The sequence below is a fragment of the Trachypithecus francoisi genome, unplaced genomic scaffold (assembly GCF_009764315.1).
Source record: "Trachypithecus francoisi isolate TF-2019V2 unplaced genomic scaffold, Tfra_2.0 Lachesis_group9, whole genome shotgun sequence".
Lineage (NCBI taxonomy): Eukaryota > Metazoa > Chordata > Mammalia > Primates > Cercopithecidae > Trachypithecus > Trachypithecus francoisi.
In genome coordinates this window covers 43967796-43986466 of record NW_022681474.1, presented here as the reverse complement: position 1 = coordinate 43986466, position 18671 = coordinate 43967796, and the positions used below count along the sequence as shown (strand labels likewise).

The window sequence follows — 18671 nt, the reverse complement described above, 5'->3', positions numbered from 1 at the left end:
TTTAGGGTGCCAGCAGGGTGGAGAACTTGTCCTTGTCTGCACCCTATTTCATCCTGACTTGCTCTAAACCCTTCATCAGAACCTGAACCAGAGCTGAGGTCCACGTGGATAATCTCTCCCTTGAGGCAGGGTTAACTCTCTTCAGCCTGCAGACAGCTAAGGAGAATGACATTCAATGGAAAAATTCAATGTTTTCAGGCTACTCAAAACTTCCTGTTAAAAAAGAAAAAAACTATGCAAAAAAAAAAAAACCCATCCTTTTTTTTGTCTATGATTTCTCATTTTAAGGATGAAAAAAATAAGACCCAGGGAGAGTAAGCGACTTCCCCAAAGTCACCAGCAATCTCCTGCTAGAGCCAGGCTACTGCTGAGGTCTCCTGGCTCCCTGACCAGAGCTCTAGCCACCGTAACACAGTTGCTTAGCTTTAAACTCAATTTGCTTATTTGAGGCAAAACTAAAAGAAGACACAATTTCTTTTTATTGTTGTTGTTTTTGAGACACAGTCTTGCTTTGCCCAGGCTGGAGTGCAGTGGCATGATCTTGGCTTACTGCAATCTCTGTCTCCTGGGTTTAAGCAATTCTGTCTCATCCCCTTGAGTAGCTGGAGTTACAGGCATGCTCCGCCACACTCAGCTAATATTTGTATTTTTTTAAATAGAGATGAGGTTTTGCCACGTTGGTCAGACTGGTCTTGAGCTCCTGACCTCAGGTGATCCGCCCACCTTGGCCTCCCAAAGTGCTGGGATTACAGGTGTGAGCCACTGTGCCCGCCTGGCCAGAAGGCACAATTTCAAGTCTCTGAATATATTTGAGCATTTCCATAGACAGATGGCTCCTCCAGCCTCTCCCTTTGCATTACGAGTTTGAGGCTGCTTGGTGGAGTGAAGAAAGGATTGACTTTGAAGCCAGCTGGGCCCTTTCATTTTTTTTTTTTTTTTTGAGGCGGAGTCTCGCTCTGTCTCCCGGACTGGAGTGCAGTGGCCGGATCTCAGCTCACTGCAAGCTCCGCCTCCCGGGTTTATGCCATTCTCCTGCCTCAGCCTCCCGAGTAGCTGGGACTACAGGCGCCCGCCACCTCGCCCAGCTAGTTTTTGTATTTTTTTTAGTAGAGACGGGGTTTCACCGTGTTAGCCAGGATGGTCTCGATCTCCTGACCTCGTGATCCACCCGTCTCGGCCTCCCAAAGTGCTGGGATTACAGGCTTGAGCCACCGCGCCCGGCCTGCTGGGCCCTTTCAAAGGCTTGGGCTTTGACTCTTGGCAAAATCACTTTATCTCTGTAGCCCTAGAACTGTTGTCTGTAAAATGTGACCATTACCTGCCGGGCAGGGCTGTTGCATTCCTGCTTATTTTTGGAGCTCAATTCTAATGTCACTTTCAGTGTTCCCTGACCTTCTATCTAAAGTGGTCTCTCTAGAGGACTTCTGATTTCAATTCTGACATGTAAAGAGATTAGAAGAACTCTCATCCTTACAAGAAAAGTAGGGGAAACTGGAAAATCAATAACTTTTTCTGGATCTATCAGCAAACTGAGTTTGGAGAGCAAATCTTCATCTGGGTTCTGGAGAGAAAGCCTCTTCCAAGAAATCCAGCTGAGATCTCCTTACCTGGAGCAGAAGCCAGATCAGTGACGCCTCAAAACGGATGGTCCCAACTTACAATGGCTCGACTTACAATTTTTTGATTTTATAATGGTGTGAAAATGACACACATTCAGTAGAAACCATACTTTGGATTTTAATCTTTTCCAGGGCTAGTGATATGTGGCACAATGCTCTTGCAGTGCGGGGCTAATGTAAGTGTTCTGAACATACTTAAAGTAGTGTAGGCTAAATTGTGATGTTTGATAGATTAGGTGTTTTCTTTTTTTTTTTTTTTTTTTTTTGAGACAGAGTCTTGCTTTGTCACCCAGGCAGGCTGGAGTGCAGTGGCGCGATCTTCGCTCATTGTAAGCTCCACCTCCCGGGTTTGCCCCATTCTCCTGCCTCAGCCTCCCGAGTAGCTGGGACTACAGGCGCCCGCCACCTCGCCCGGCTAGTTTTTGTATTTTTAGTAGAGACGGGGTTTCACCATGTTAGCCAGGATGGTCTCGATCTCCTGACCTCGTGATCCGCCCGTCTCGGCCTCCCAAAGTGCTGGGATTACAGGCTTGAGCCACCGCGCCCGGCCCAGATTAGGTGTTTTCAACTTATGATATTTTCAACTGATGATGAGTTTATTGGGACATAATGGCATCATGAGTCCAGGAGCATCTGTAGTAATTCTGATGAATTACTGCAAGTAGTGTATGGATTAGCATGAGAAGGACAAACGTCTACAGCTGCAGTCTTAGTGGTGGCCCCCATACTTTCATGGACTTTATTTTCAAGAAACACACAGGGTACCCCTGATGAAGACTTGAGGAAGTTTCCCTTATGGTTTAGTGGTTCTTGAAGTGGAGAAGAAGAGTAATCCCTGTGAAATATGCCCAGAATATTTTACATAACAGAGATCTAATCTTCAGAGGAAAAGACTCTGGCAGAGGCTGATCTCAGTTGGGAAAAGAACATTCATTCCATTCTAGTTTCCTCTAACCTTTCTGTCTCACTTAAGGGGGAAAAACATAGTCAACAGGAATCAAGCCTTCAGGAAAATAAGCTAGAAGTGTTGCAGCCAGGGAAGGGAGTATGAAGAAACATTTGAGAAAGTCATGCCAGCATTATCTTACTACCCAAACTAAATAAAGACTAAATAGAGACTTTACAAGAAAGGAAAACTATAGTCAATATAGCCAACAACAGCCCAATATCTTTTATGAACATAGACACAAACATCCTCAATAAAAAAGTAGCAAATAGAATGAATGCTTTCCCTCTAGTATCTGGATCGAGGCAAGGATGTCCTTCTCATCACTCTTATTCGACATTATACTGAAAGTCCTAGCTACTGCAATAAGAAAGAAAAAGAAAATAAAATAGATACATATTTAAATTGAAGAGACAAAACTGTCTTTATTTGCAGATGACATGATTATCTATGAAAAAAATCTCAAAGAATCTACTAAGAACAAAAACAAAAAAACTCCTGGAACTAGTAAGTGAGTACAGCAAGGTGAATATACAAAAGATTGCTTTTATATATACCAACCATGTACAAATGGAATTTGAAATTAAAAAATTCCATTTATAATTGCACCAAAAATATGTAAGTATAAAAATCTAATAAAATATATATAGGATCTACATGTGGTGTTATGCCCAGACCGTTTGTTCCCCGAAGAAGACCACCAGAGTCCAGAGTCAAAGCCAAGCGGCAAGGATCTTTAATGCAAGTTCGAACTTGGTCCCTCCGTTCCACAACATACAAGAGGGCCCCAAACAATGCGTGCGCTTGCTATTTATAGCTCGAGGTAAACAGGACTTGTCAGGTTACAGAGGAACAAGGCATTTCTCTAGGCTACAGCATTACAATTGGTTTACATGTTAATGTGAAGTTATGCTTTTAGCAGCCTTCTTATCGGTTCCTGCGCTTTTACAAACGGTTGTAACCTTATTGGAGCTTCCCCAGGTGTTGTTTTTCTTAATGTGTTTGTGTCGGGCAGGCATATGGGGCTCAGGAAGTTGGGACAAAATAGAGGATTGTTTGTACTGGGCCCAGGACTAAGATATGTGGCAGACACTGGTAATTAGAGCAGGACAGAGACTTTCACAACGTTTGTCCTTACAATGTCTGGAGTCTATAGATAACCTTAATCGGTTAGGTCCGGGGTCGATCTTTAACTAGGTTCAGGGCACCGCCCGGGCTGTCAGGGCGCCGCCCGGGCTGTTTGCCTGTGGACTTCATTTCTGCCTCTTAGTCTCTTCATTTGATCTCTTTCAGTGGAAAAGTACAAAATACTGATGAACTAAGTCAAAGACGGTTTAAATAAATGGAGACCTATTTCCATCTCATGGATTAAAACAGTAACAAGCCAGGCACTGTGGCTTATGCCTGTAATCCCAGCTACTCAGGAGTCTGAAGTGGGAGGATTGCTTGAGTCCAGGAGTTTGAGACCAGCCCAGGTAACAGAGTGAGACTCCGTATCTAAGAAATTGAAAAATTAGCTGGGTGTGGTGGCTCATGCCTGGAGTCCCAACTATTCAGGAGGCTGAGGCAGGAGAATCCATTGAGCCCAGGAGTTTGAGGCTGCAGTGAGCTATGATCACACCACTGCACTCCAACTAGGGCAATAGAATAAGACCCTGTCTCTGAAAAAAGAAAGAAGGCCTGGTGCAATGGCTCATGTTTATAATCCCAACCCTTTGGGAGGCCAAAGTGGAAAGATCGCTTGAAGCCAGGAATTGGAGACCAGGCTGTGAAACAATGTGAGACTCCAACTCTAAAAAATTCAAAAATTAGCCAGTTGTAGTTCCAACTACTCAGGAGGCTGAGGTGAGGTGGGAGGATCACTTGAAGCCAAGAGTTTGAGGCTTCAGTGAACTATGATTATACCACTGCACTCCAGCCTGGGCCTTGTATCTAAAGAAAAAAAAAAAAAAGGAACAAAGAACGGCTCAATATTATTAAAATATTAATTATTCCCAACTTGAACTATAGATTCAATGAAATCCCAATCAGAATCCCAGCAAGCTATTTTGTAGATATCAACAAATAGATTCTAAAGTTTATATGAAAGGCAAAAGACTTTGAATAACCAACACAACACTGAAGAAGAAAAAAGTTGAAGTAGTAATACCACCAATTTCTTTCTTTTTTTTTTTTTTGAGACGGAGTCTTGCTCTGTTACCCAGGCTGGAGTGCAGTGGCACGATCTCTGCTCACTGCTAGCTCCGCCTCCTGGGTTCACGCCATTCTCCTGCCTCACCCTCCCACAATACCACCAATTTCAAGACTTACTATGAAATAATAGTAATAAAGACAGTGTGGTATTGGTTAAATAGATATATAGGTCACAAAAATATGGTCAACTGATCTTTGACAAATGCACAAAGGCCATTCACTGGAGCAAGGATGATCTTTTCAACAAACAGTGGTAAACAATTGGATGCACAGATGTAAAAAATGAACCTAAATACACACCTTACACCCTTCACAAAAATTAACTCAAAATGAATCATAGACCTAAATGTGAAACAATGTGGCTTCTCCCTGTGGCCCTTTTATTTTCTTCATAGTACTTACCACACTCTGGACTTATTTTCATAGAGTACTTCAAATTTATTTGCTCTGTTGCTTATTATCTCTCTTTCCAGCTACTCTGTAAGCTCCAGAGGGATGGCTGTGTCTGGTAAGTGCTCAATAAATAACCATTATTATTTTCTTTTTTTTTTTTTTTTTTTTGAGACGGAGTCTCACTCTGTCGCCCAGGCTGGAGTGCAGTGGCCGGATCTCAGCTCACTGCAAGCTCCGCCTCCCGGGTTTGTGCCATTCTCCTGTCTCAGCCTCCCGAGTAGCTGGGACTACAGGCGCCCGCCTCGTCGCCCGGCTAGTTTTTTGTATTTTTTTAGTAGAGACGGGGTTTCACCGTATTAGCCAGGATGGTCTCGATCTCCTGACCTCGTGATCCGCCCGTCTCGGCCTCCCAACCCATTATTATTTTCAAGTTGCCTCTTGGTTTACTTAGACTTTCTTAGCATAGTTATTGAGAAATATGGAAGCCAAAGCAGAGGGGATTTACACAAGATTAAGTACTAAGTAAACCCCTATAAAAAGAAACACAAAAAGGAAACATTTCTGCAGGTTATGGAAGATCTGATTGTCTAGGCTGACTCTTTGGATAAGCAGAAACATGGACCTGACCTCAGGATCCCGGCTAAAAGTTCTGCTGCAATTAATAACCATCCATTTCATTTTTTTTTTTTTTTTTTTTTTTTGAGACGGAGTCTGGGTCTGTCGCCCAGGCTGGAGTGCAGTGGTCAGATCTCAGCTCACTGCAAGCTCCGCCTCCCGGGTTTACGCCATTCTCTCGCCTCAGCCTCCCGAGTAGCTGGGACTACAGGCGCCCGCCATCTCGCCCGGCTAATTTTGTATTTTTTTAGTAGAGACGGGGTTTCACCGTGTTAGCCAGGATGGTCTCGATCTCCTGACCTCGTGATCCGCCCGTCTCGGCCTCCCAAAGTGCTGGGATTACAGGCTTGAGCCACCGCGCCCGGCCTTAACCATCCATTTCAAATGGTAGTTACCAGGGGCTGGGATGGGAGTGGAGGTTGGGAAGATGTTGGTCAATGGATATAAAATTTCAGTTAGATTGGAGGAACAAGTTCAGAGATTTGTTGTACAAAATGGTGACTATAGTTAAAAACAATGTATTGGACACTTGAAAATGGTTAACGTTTTTAGTGTGCATGCCATAAAAAATGATAAGTATGTTAGGTAATGCACAAGTTAAACATGTACTATATGTGTGTGTGTGTGTGTGTGTATAGTTTTTATTTGTCAACTTAAAAAACAGGCAAAAGGCCAGGTGTTGTGGCTCACACGTGTAATCCCAGCACTTTGGGAGGCCAAGGTGGGTGGATCACCTGAGGTCAGGAGTTCAACAGCAGCCTGACTAACATGGTGAAACCCCTTCTTTACTGAAAATACAAAAATTAGCCAGGCATGGTGGCAGGTGCCTGTAATCTCAGCTACTCAGGAGTCTGAGGCAAGAGAATCGCTTGAATCCAGGAGGCGGAGGTTCCAGTGAGCCAAGATCATGCCATTGCACTCCAGCCTGGGCAACAGAGTGAGAATCTGCCTCAAAACAAACAAACAAACAAAAACCAAAAAAACAAAAAACCTGCCTATTTCAGATGAAAATTTGTGAAGTGCTGGTGCCACCACATGGCTGTGGGAGGAAAACCAGCTGAGACTTTCGTTAATGCAGAGAAGAAAACAGTAGAGGTGACAGGAAATTGTCCCTTAGCAGCGACAACTACAACTTTAAAATTACACAGTTCTAGCACAGCAACAACAATCACGACAGCAGCAGCAGCCAACGCTGATGCCATCGGGGTCCCTGTGTTCCAGGCATGCTAATTCTATGTGCTCTATGGGAATTATCTCATTTAAGTGTCACAGCGAGTAGTGGAAGTTGGGGGTAGATGTTCATGGGTGGGATAACCAGACACTGCCTTCTTGAGTTTGAGATGCATGAAGGTCTATGCCTGGAAGGAAAGTCAGAAGCATTTAGCTAATGACTGTTATATTAGTGATCATAATATAGCCATGAGCAATGGTAATGGCAATTACAATAATGATCCCAAGGGCAATTTTATGACAAGAGAACAGTTTCAGTAGAATAATAGTTTATTTAGAATTATATTCAGATAGATAATCAGATAAACTGAAGAATGTGGTAGTGTCTCTCATTTCCCTCCAGGAGACTGACTTTCCCACCAAATTGTAGATAGAGAAGCTGCAAATGTAAGCCTCACAAATATCAGCAGGTTTAAGAGACCAAGGAGAGAAAAAAAACAAGCCAAAATAAAACAAAAAACCCAAAACTGTTACATTTAATACATTTAATACATTTACTGTCCCCAGTATATGAATGCAACTGCAAGACTAGCAGTCACCTAACAATCTCAACAACTGGAGAGGTCAATTTTCCTCTTAGAGGGAGGACAAGCAGAGAAAATAACCAGAGAGTTCCCTCCATTACTCTTCCATCCTGGAGACTGGCAAGGAAGAATCCTGTTGAAACACAAAAACTATTAGGTGGGAATCCAGCACGCCATGTAACGATGAAAGCCAGAGTGACAAATGTACATTTCCCACTTTTGAAAAGGAAGAAGTTGAGCTGCCCAGATTCATATTGATAAGTTTTGCTTAAAAAAATTTTCCCAAATGAGAAAACATTTTTATTTCTTTTTATTTTATTTGGGGTTCATGATCTTTATAAAAAACTCTATGATACAGAGAAGCATGACAAAATACAATTTCAATAGTAATCCTATCACTCAAATGACCATCTTTCCAGATAGTTCTCTGTGGATAGACACAAGAGTACACACAAACACATACTTACCCTGATATTATAAATTTGTATCTTTCTACATTATTGCTTTTAATGGATACCTAATGGCCATAGCAGAACATTTCCATGATGAATCCCAGTAATGTCTTTTGTTCTATCTACCTATCTATCTGATTTATCTAAGAAATTAAGTGCAGACATACTTCATTTTATTGTGTTTTGCTTTGCTCTGTTTTGCAGATATCGCATTTTGTTTAAATAGTAAAGGTCTGGCCGGGCACAGTGGCTTACGCCCATAATCCTAGCAATTTGGGAGACTGAGGCAGGCGGATTGCCTGAGCTCAGGAGTTCGAGACCAGCCTGGCCAACATGATGAAACCCTGTCTCTACTAAAAATACAAAAAATTAGCCAAGAGTGGTGGTACACGCCTGTAATCCCAGCTACTCGGGAGGCCGAGGCATGAGAATCACTTGAACCGGGAGGTGGAGGTTGCAATGAGCCGAGATCATGCCACTGTACTCCAGCCTGGGCGACACAGCAAGACTCTGTTTCAAAAAAAAAAAAAAAAATTAGCAGGGTGTGATAGTGCATGCCTGTAATCCCAGCTACTAGGGAGGCTGAGGCAACAGAATCGCTTGAACTTGGGAGGCAGAGTTTGCAGTGAGCTGAGATCGCACCACTGCATTCCAGCCTGGGTGACAGAGTGAGACTCCACCTCAATAAAATAAAATAAAATAAAAATAAATATTAAGGTCTGTGGCAACCCTATGTTATGCAAGTCTATCGGTGCCATTTTTTTTCCAACAGCATGTGCTCCCTTTGTGTCTCTGTGTCATATTTTGGTAATTCCCACAATATTTCAGACTCATTCATTATTATTATAACTGTTATAGGGATCTACAATCAGTGATCTCTGATGTTACTTTGTAATTATCTACAATTACACCCATATAAGATGGTGAACTCAACCAATAAATACTATGTTTGTGATGGTGAACTCAATCAACAAATACTGTGTGTGTTCTGACTGCTCCACCAACACACCATTCCTTCATCTCTTTCCCTCTCCTCATGCCTTCCTATTCCCTAAGACACAACAATATTGAAATGAGGCCAATTAATAACTGTACAATGGCCTCTAAATGTTCAAGTGAAAAGAAGAGTCGCATGACTCTCACTTTAAGTCAGGAGCTAGTTATGGGCTGGGCATGGTGGCTCACACTTGTAATCCCAGCACTTTGGGAGGCCAAGGCGGGCAGATCACTTGAGGCCAGGAGTTTGAGACTAGCCTGACCAACATGGTGAAATCCTGTTGCTACTAAACATATAAAAATTAGCTGGACGTGGTGGTGCCTGTAGTCCCAGCTACTCAGGAGACTGAGGCACAGGACTTGCTTGCTTGAACCTGGGAAGGGGAGGTTGCAGTGAGCTGAGATCGCCCCCCATGCACTCTAGCCTGGGCCACAGAGCAAGACCTTGTCTCAAAAAAAAAAAAAAAAAAAGAGAAAAGTAGTAAGAGTTAGGCTTAGTGAGAAAGGCATATAGAAAGCCAAGACAAGGCCGGGCGCGGTGGCTCAAGCCTGTAATCCCAGCACTTTGGGAGGCCGAGACGGGTGGATCACGAGGTCAGGAGATCGAGACCATCCTGGCTAACATGGTGAAACCCCGTCTCTACTAAAAAATACAAAATAGCCGGGCGAAGCGGCGGGTGCCTGTAGTCCCAGCTACTCGGGAGGCTGAGGCAGGAGAATGGCATAAACCCGGGAGGCGGAGCTTGCAGTGAGCTGGATCCGGCCACTGCACTCCAGCCTGGGCGACAGAGCGAGACTCTGTCTCAAAAAAAAGAAAAAAAAAGAAAAAAAAGAAAGCCAAGACAGGCTGAAAGCTAAGCCTCTTGTGTCAAACAGCCAAGTTGTGAATGTAAAGGAAAGGTTCTTGAAGGAAAGTAAAGGTGCTGCTCCATAAACACACAAATGATAAGAAAGTGAAATAGCTTTATTGCTGATATGGAGAAAGCTTTAGTGGTCTGGATGGAAGATCAAACTAACCACAACATTCCGTTAAGCCAAAGGCTAATCCAGAGCAAGGCTCTACCTCTCTTCAATTCTGTAAAGGCTGAGAGAGATGAATAAGCTGAAGAAGAAAAGTTTGAAGCTAGGAAAGGCTGGTTTATGGAAAGGGGCCATTTCCATAACATAAAAGTGCAGGGTGAAGCAGCAAGTGCTGATGTAGAAGCTGCAGCAAGGTATCCAGAAAGTAATTGAAAATAATTATCCTGGGATAGTTGATGATGGTGGCTACAATAAACAACAGATTTTCAATGTGGATGAAATAGCCTTCTATAGGAAGAAGATGCCATCCAAGACTTTCATAGCTAGAGAGGAGAAGTCAATGCCTGGCTTCAAGGCTTCAAACCTTCAAAGGACAGGCTGACTCTTGTTAGGGTCTAATGCATCTGGTGACTTTAAGTTGAAGCCAACACTCATTTATCCTTCTGAAAATCCTAGGGGCCTTGAGAATTATGCTAGATCTACTCTGCCTGTGTGCTATCAGTGGAACAACGAAGCCTGGATGATAGCACATCTGTTTATACCATGGTTTGCTGAACATTTTAAGCCCACTCTTGAGATATACTGCTCAGACGAAAAGATTTCTTTCTTTTTTTTCTTTTATTATTATTTTTTTGAGACCGAGTTTCGCTCTTGTTGCCCAGGCTGGGGTGCAATGGCACCGTCTTGGCTCACTGCAACGTCCGCCTCCCGGGTTCAAATGATTCTCCTGCCTCAGTCTCCTGAGTAGCTGGGATTATAGGCATGTGCCACCATGCCCAGCTAATATTTTTGTATTTTTCCTAGAGACAGGGTTTCACCATGGTCTTGAACTTCTGGTCAGGCTGGTCTCGAACTCCTGACCCCAAGTGATCCACCCACTTCGGCCTCTCAAAGTGCTGGTATTACAGGCATGAGCCACTGTGCCCAGCCAAAAAGGTTTCTTTCAAAATATTACTGCTCATTGACAATGCCTCTCATCACCTGAGAGCTCTGGTGAAAATGTATAAGGAGGTAAATGTTGTTTTTATGCCTGCTAACACAATATCCATTCTGTAGCCCATGGATCAAGGAGTAATTTTGACTTTCAAGTCTTATTATTTAAGAAATATATTTTGTAAAGCTATAGCTTTCATGGATAGTGATTCCTCTGATCGATCCAAGCAAAGTAAATTAAAAACCTCTGGAAAGTTTTTACCATTCTACATGCCATCCAGAACATTCACGATTCATGAATATTGTGAGCTTTGTTGAAATGACAACAAATGTTTACACTATTCCCCAAACTTAGTTGATAAAGCAGTGGCAGTGTTTGAAAGGATTGACTCCAATTTTGAAAGAAGTTCTACTGTGGATGAAATGTGGCAAATTTCACTGTTGTCTTATTTTAAGAAATTGCCGGCCGGGCGCGGTGGCTCAAGCCTGTAATCCCAGCACTTTGGGAGGCCGAGACGGGCGGATCACGAGGTCAGGAGATCGAGACCATCCTGGCTAACATGGTGAAACCCCGTCTCTACTAAAAATACAAAAAAAACTAGCCGGGCGAGGTGGCGGGCGCCTGTAGTCCCAGCTACTCGGGAGGCTGAGGCAGGAGAATGGCGTGAACCTGGGAGGCGGAGCTTGCAGTGAGCCGAGATTGCGCCACTGCACTCCAGTCTGGGCGACAGAGCGAGACTCCGCCTCAAAAAAAAAAAAAAAAAAAAAAAAGAAATTGCCACAGTCACCCTAGCCTTCAGCAACTACCACCCTGATCAGTCAGCAACCATCAACGTAATTAAGGCAAGACCCACTGCCAGCAAAAAGATTTACAATTCGGAGAAGTTTCACATATCGTTAGCATTTTTTAGCAAAAAAGTATTTTAAAATTACGTATGCATACTTTTTAAAGACATAATGCTATTGCACACTTAATAGACTATAATATAGTATAAACATACTTTTTACATGCACTGGGAAATCAAAAATTGTGCATGACTGGCTTTATTGCCATATTCGCTTCATTGCAGTGAACTTGCAGTATCTCCGAGGTATGACTGTATCAAATCAAAGTACTCTTTTTGTAATCAGCCCTCAAAATTGTCAGTCCATGTTTGTGTGTTTTTGCTTTTGTTCTGGGCGGATGTTTTAGGAAATGTTCAGATCTTTGTTTTAAGAAAAGGTCAGATGCTAAGCAGATTGGAACCTGGGGTAGAAAACCACAAGATTCTGAAATTCATTCTGCCAGTAATATAAAAGGAAACCCTTAGAGGCAATGTCAGCAGGCAGGGCTTACTGAAGTTCACCGAACCTGGAGCTCCTCCCCTGCATATCTGCCCCTCATCTCTCTGATACTGCTCCCTGGCGGTGAGCGTGGATGGTCAAGGTTGGTCCCAGCAACCTCCTGGTATGTCAATGTTTTCCTTCTCTCTTAGGTACTTAAAGGACACTATTTAGGCAGGAGAAAAGGATACCTTTAAAAAGAGAAGCTTGCTTTCTAGTCATGTAGATGCTGAGTCTAATAAAGGTTTTGATTTTTTACTTTCTATAAATTTTTTTTATTTTTTGAGACAGAGTCTTGTTCTGTCGCCTAGGCTGTAGTGCAGTGGCATGATCTTGGCTCACTGCAACCTCTACCTCTGGGATTCAAGCAATTCTCCTGCTTTGGCCTCCCGAGTAGCTGGAACTACAGGTGTGTGCCACGATGCCCAGCTAATTTTTGTATTTTTTGTAGAGATGGGGTTTCACCATGTTGGCCACTCTGTTTTCAAACTCCCGCCTCGGCCTCCCAAAGTGCTGGGATTACAGGCGTGAGCCACTGCACCTGGCCCATCCGTTTTTTATTCTTGTTTTGTCCCCATTCTTCATTGAGTGAAGGGGCTACACCCTCTCAATTATCCTTTAGATAGCCTTGTTGCCATCTACTTTTTTGTCTGGAGTTTCTAAAGTATTTGGTGCATATTTACACCTGATATTTTGTTATATATCAACATAACATGTCATTGTTAAATTTTTGAATGACAATATGTTGAAAAGTAGCTCCTTAGATAGTTTTGCCATCATTCTTCATGTCTAAAGAATATCATTAGTTGAGTGTGGTGGTGTGCACCTGCGGTCCCCAGCTACTTGGGGGGTCTGAGGTGGGAAGATCACTTAAGCCCAGGAGGTTGAGGCTGCAGTAAGCCTCGATCACCTACTGCACTCCAGCCTGTCTCTAAAAAAATTAAATCAATTAAGAATATCACTTCCCTATAGTGGAAAAATTATAGTTAAATATAGAATAACTACTTTCGGGAAGGAATTTGGTTTAAATTCCAGGCAGAGCAACTCAATTTTTACTAAGAGCCTCTAGGGAACTTGTCTCTTGTGATGAACTTGTGAAGTGTGGCTAGATAATTTTATTCCTTCTCTGTAGTACCTGGTCACTCACTGGCTTCAACTCCAGAGAGGTCATTTCTGCCTGAGAGAAAATGCAGCACACTTCTTCCTGATGGGCTGCAGGCATATGGCATTATGAACTCAGTGTCCACTCAGGCTTGCTCCAAACTGCTGATTCCAAAGACATTTTGTCTTGGCTGTCTTTCTCTAAAGATTTTCTTCCTTTGGATAGCGTCTGCCAGGGAACTTCACGGAGGTGCATCCTCTCCATAGATTTTCTGACAGCATTTGCTGGGGAGAATTGCCCTGGCTCAAAGTATTCATTATTTATTCCTCTCCTAAATAATTGCTTGGAAGATTTTTTTTTTTTTTTTTTTTTTTTGAGGCGGAGTCTCGCTCTGTCGCCCGGACTGGAGTGCAGTGGCCGGATCTCAGCTCACTGCAAGCTCCGCCTCCCGGGTTTTACACCATTCTCCTGCCTCAGCCTCCCGAGTAGCTGGGACTACAGGCGCCCGCCACCTCGCCCGGCTAGTTTTTGTATTTTAGTAGAGACGGGGTTTCACCGTGTTAGCCAGGATGGTCTCGATCTCCTGACCTCGTGATCCGCCCGTCTCGGCCTCCCAAAGTGCTGGGATTACAGGCTTGAGCCACCGCGCCCGGCCTGGAAGATTTTTTTTCCTGATGAATCTTATACTTGAAACTTTTAATCTCCAGATGGCATTATTTGACTAGATATACATACTATTATTTTTGGTGCCATATGCTGGGAATTTTGTTCTTTATTTAGGAGCTTTACTCATGGCAATGAGGATTCTTTTGACATTTTATTTTGAAGGGATCTGGCAATGGCTACAACATGACTGAAGACATGTTCTTAGGAATATTATCCTATGGAATCACTCTGGTAGGCTTGGCTATTCCCGAAGAGTAATCCTAAGACACTATGCCCTAGGGCTTGCCCTTGTACAACGGTTTAATTCCTTCTGATTTCAAGATTTGCTTAATTTTATCATTTCTCATTGAGTCAACATCCTTCAGAATTTGCTTCATTTGAGGTTTTGTTCTGAACATCTTGATATTTGGGTATTATTTTCTTTTTTTTTTTTTTTTTTTGAGGCGGAGTCTCGCTCTGTCGCCCGGGCTGGAGTGCAGTGACGGATCTCAGCTCACTGCAAGCTCCGCCTCCCGGGTTCACGCCATTCTCCTGCCTCAGCCTCCCAAGTAGCTGGGACTACAGGCGCCCGCCATCTCGCCCGGCTAGTTTTTTGTATTTTTAGTAGAGACGGGGTTTCACTGTGTTAGCCAGGATGGTCTCGATCTCCTGACCTCGTGATCCGCCCGTCTCGGCCTCCCAAAGTGCTGGGATTACAGGCTTGAGCCACCGCGCCCGGCCTGGGTATTATTTTCTGTATGAACATCTGCTCTGGCCAATCCAGTTGGTGGAAGTTTCTCTTTCTAAGGCCATTTTCTCAGTAATTATGTTCTAAATGTGGCACTGGACATATCTCTTCCAGACCAGAGCTTTTACGAATTTTCTCTCTGGATTTCTCTGTCGATTTGACTCAAATGCCCCTGAAGAGACTAGTAGGGAACCATGTCCTGTTCAACCCCTCCTTTCTACACAGTAACTCTCTGAAAGGGCTGCTTGGGAAATTGGGTCCTAGTCACATTTGCCTATTGATAGAAAATGCACTGATGTCACCCTAGGGAAATGTGCCCCAATCATTTTATTTATGTATTTATTTTTGAGATAGTCTCGCTCTGTCGCCAAGCTGGAATGCAGTGGTGCAATCTTGGCTCACTTCAACCTTCGCCTCCTGGGTTCATTGATTCTCCTGCCCCAGTCTCCCGAGTAGCTGGGACTGTATACAGGTGCGTGCCACCACACCCAGCTAATTTTTGTATTTTTAGTAGAGACGGGGTTTCACTGTGTTAGCCAGGATGGTCTCGATCTCCTGACCTCGTGATCCGCCCGTCTCGGCCTCCCAAAGTGCTGGGATTACAGGCTTGAGCCACCGCGCCCGGCCTGGGTATTATTTTCTGTATGAACATCTGCTCTGGCCAATCCAGTTGGTGGAAGTTTCTCTTTCTAAGGCCATTTTCTCAGTAATTATGTTCTAAATGTGGCACTGGACATATCTCTTCCAGACCAGAGCTTTTACGAATTTTCTCTCTGGATTTCTCTGTCGATTTGACTCAAATGCCCCTGAAGAGACTAGTAGGGAACCATGTCCTGTTCAACCCCTCCTTTCTACACAGTAACTCTCTGAAAGGGCTGCTTGGGAAATTGGGTCCTAGTCACATTTGCCTATTGATAGAAAATGCACTGATGTCACCCTAGGGAAATGTGCCCCAATCATTTTATTTATGTATTTATTTTTGAGATAGTCTCGCTCTGTCGCCAAGCTGGAATGCAGTGGTGCAATCTTGGCTCACTTCAACCTTCGCCTCCTGGGTTCATTGATTCTCCTGCCCCAGTCTCCCGAGTAGCTGGGACTGTATACAGGTGCGTGCCACCACACCCAGCTAATTTTTGTATTTTTAGTAGAGATAGGATTTCACCATGTTGGTCAGGATAGTCTCGATCTCTTGACCTCGTGATCCATCCACCTCGGCCTCCCAAAGTGCTAGGATTACAGGTGTGAGCCACCGAGCCCAGCCACCCAATCATCTTTTTTAAAATGAGCTTTAAGGCCTGGCGCGGTAGCTCATGCCTGTAATCCCAGCACTTTAAGAGGCCTAGGTGGGCAGATCATTTGAGGTCAGGAGTTCGAGACCAGACTGACTAACATAGTGAAACTCTGTCTCTACTAAAAATACAAAAAAAATTAGCTGGGCATGGTGGCAGATGCCTGTAGTCCAACCTACTCAGGAGGCTGAGGTAGGAGAATTGCTTGAACCCAGGAGGCGGAGGTTGCAGTGAGCTGAGATCATGCCACTGCACTCCAGCCTGGGCAACAGAGCGAGACTCCATCTCAAAATAAATAAATAAATTAATTAAATAAAATAAAAATGAGCTATATTTTAAAAAGCATTTCTTTTTGAAGAGCCTTGTCTTCAATACCTTTATCCAAGGATCTCAGACTTCCAAGAGACCCTCCTGGGCTAATTATTTTGTGGCCAATTTTATTCATGGAATCTTTCTTCAGCAATTTCTTTATTTATATTTGGAGACAGAGTCTGGCTCTGTTGTGTGTGATCTTGGCTCATGGCAAAGTCCGCCTCCTGGGTTCAAGCGATTCTTGTGCCTCAGCTTCCTGAGTAGCTGGGATTACAGGTGTGTGCTACCATGCCCAGCTAATTTTTTGTATTTTAGTAGAGACGGAGTTTCACCTTGTTGCTTAGGCTGGTCTCCTGAGCTCAGGCAATCTGCCCATCTTGGCTTCCCAAAGTGCCAGGATTACAGGCATGAGCCACCACGCCCAGCCAGCAATTTATTTTTGAGGTTTTTTATAAACACTGATTTTATGTACTGATTGTGACACTTATTAACATAGAGGAATTTTTCCCTAGCTAACATTTCTTTTTTTTTTTTTTTTTTTTTTGAGACGGAGTCTCGCTCTGCCGCCCAGGCTGGAGTGCTGTGGCCAGATCTCAGCTCACTGCAAGCTCCGCCTCCCGGGTTCACGCCATTCTCCTGCCTCAGCCTCCCGAGTAGCTGGGACTACAGGCACCCGCCACCTCGCCCGGCTAATTTTTTTGTATTTTTTAGTAGAGATGGGGTTTCACCGTGTTAGCCAGGATGGTCTCGATCTCCTGACCTCGTGATCCGCCCGTCTCGGCCTCCCAAAGTGCTGGGATTACAGGCTTGAGCCACCGTGCCCAGCCTAACATTTCTTATGAAATTCGTTTATATTCTCTAGTAAGAAGTAACTTGGCAAATTAAAAACAAACAAACAAACAAAAACCTTAATTTCTTTTCTTTTTTTTTTTTTTTGAGACAGGGTCTTGCTCTATCACCCAGGCTGGAGTGCAGTGGCACAATCTCACTTCACTGCAACCTACACCTCATGGGTTCAAGCGATTCTCTGCCTCAGCTTCCCAAGTAGCTGGAACTCCAGGGGTATGCTATGACGCCCAGCTAATTTTTGCATTTTTTTGTACAGACGGGGTTTCACTGTGTTGGCCAGGCTGGTCTCTTGACCTCAAGTGATCCACCCGCCTCAGCCTCCCAAAGTGCTGGATTACAGGTGTGAGCCACCATGACCTGCCAAAGAACTTAATTTCTATTGGCCATTGCTATGGTCCCCTTAAAATTCCTATGTTGAAACTAAATCCCCAATGCAATAGTATTAAGAGTTGGGGTCTTTGGGAGGGGATTAGGAGGCCTCTGCCCTCATGAATGGGATTAGTGCCCCTATTAAAGAGGTTTGAGGGAGACTGTTTGCCCCTTTCACCATGTGAGAACACACTGAAGGCACCTGTGAGGGCATCTATGAGGAAGGCCTTCATCAGACACTGAATCTGCTAGCACCTTGATCTTAGACCTCTCAGTCTCCAGAACTGTGAGAAATAAATTTGTTTAAACATTACCCAGTCTAAGGTATTCTGTTATAGTGCTCTGATTGGACTAAGATAGCAATCATTATGAGGTTTTTATCTTGGCCAGGCTCACCTGTGGAATTTATGTCTCCTGGAGATAACTTTTACAAAGTCTCTCTTCAGCTAGTTGCATCCATGTAGCTAGTTTCTTCAGACATATGATCTGAAAGTGTTTCATCCTGGCCCATTGAGGCCTTGGAATATGTCCCTAATGGTGACTTGTTGTTGACTGCAGTCTGGCTGATAATAGTCATGGGTTGCATCATGGATGGCAATGATTCCTCATCAATTTATCCCTTCCTGGCATTATAGGTGAACTCTTTCTTTTCTGGTGTCTCTTGTGGAACATTTTTTTTTTTTTTTTTAACTCAACAACCTTTGCCTGTGAACTATATTTCTGCTGGTGTTTTTGATTGTTTCATTTCACTTCGGATAAACTTATCTACAAGTGAGCCTTTTTTAGACAATGCTACCTCTGCATCCTGTCATTTTATTTCTGGAAATTCTTTTTTGACAGTGGTAACTGAGAAATGTTTTCCTTTCTAATGATACTTTGGAATCAGTATCTTTTGACCGTGAGTCTAGAGGACAGCAGACCCAAGAAATCTATGCAGTGCCAGCCCGACTTCTGACCAAAGCTCCCAAAGTTCTGCTTTCTGGGGACCTTACTGGAGCTCTCTTCCCTCTGTGACATTTGGACTTGCCTTTTGTTGAATTGAGTTAGTTTCTTCTTGACAAACGGAACTCAAACACGAAAGCAGAAAGACCCAGAAAGCCTTACCTTTGCCCA

The 18671-nt window shown here is 43.7% G+C and overlaps 1 protein-coding gene across 1 annotated transcript in view; it reads right to left on the bottom strand.

Moving 5' to 3' along the window:
- Positions 1-7403: 7403 nt before the first annotated feature.
- The window catches only part of DYDC2 (DPY30 domain containing 2), a 28422-nt gene continuing 17154 nt past the window's right edge, over positions 7404-18671 (bottom strand). Inside the window, exon 6 of the transcript XR_004436615.1 lies at positions 7404-7653. The gene's annotated coding sequence lies outside the window, so the exon portion shown is untranslated. The remainder of the gene's footprint in view (positions 7654-18671) is intronic.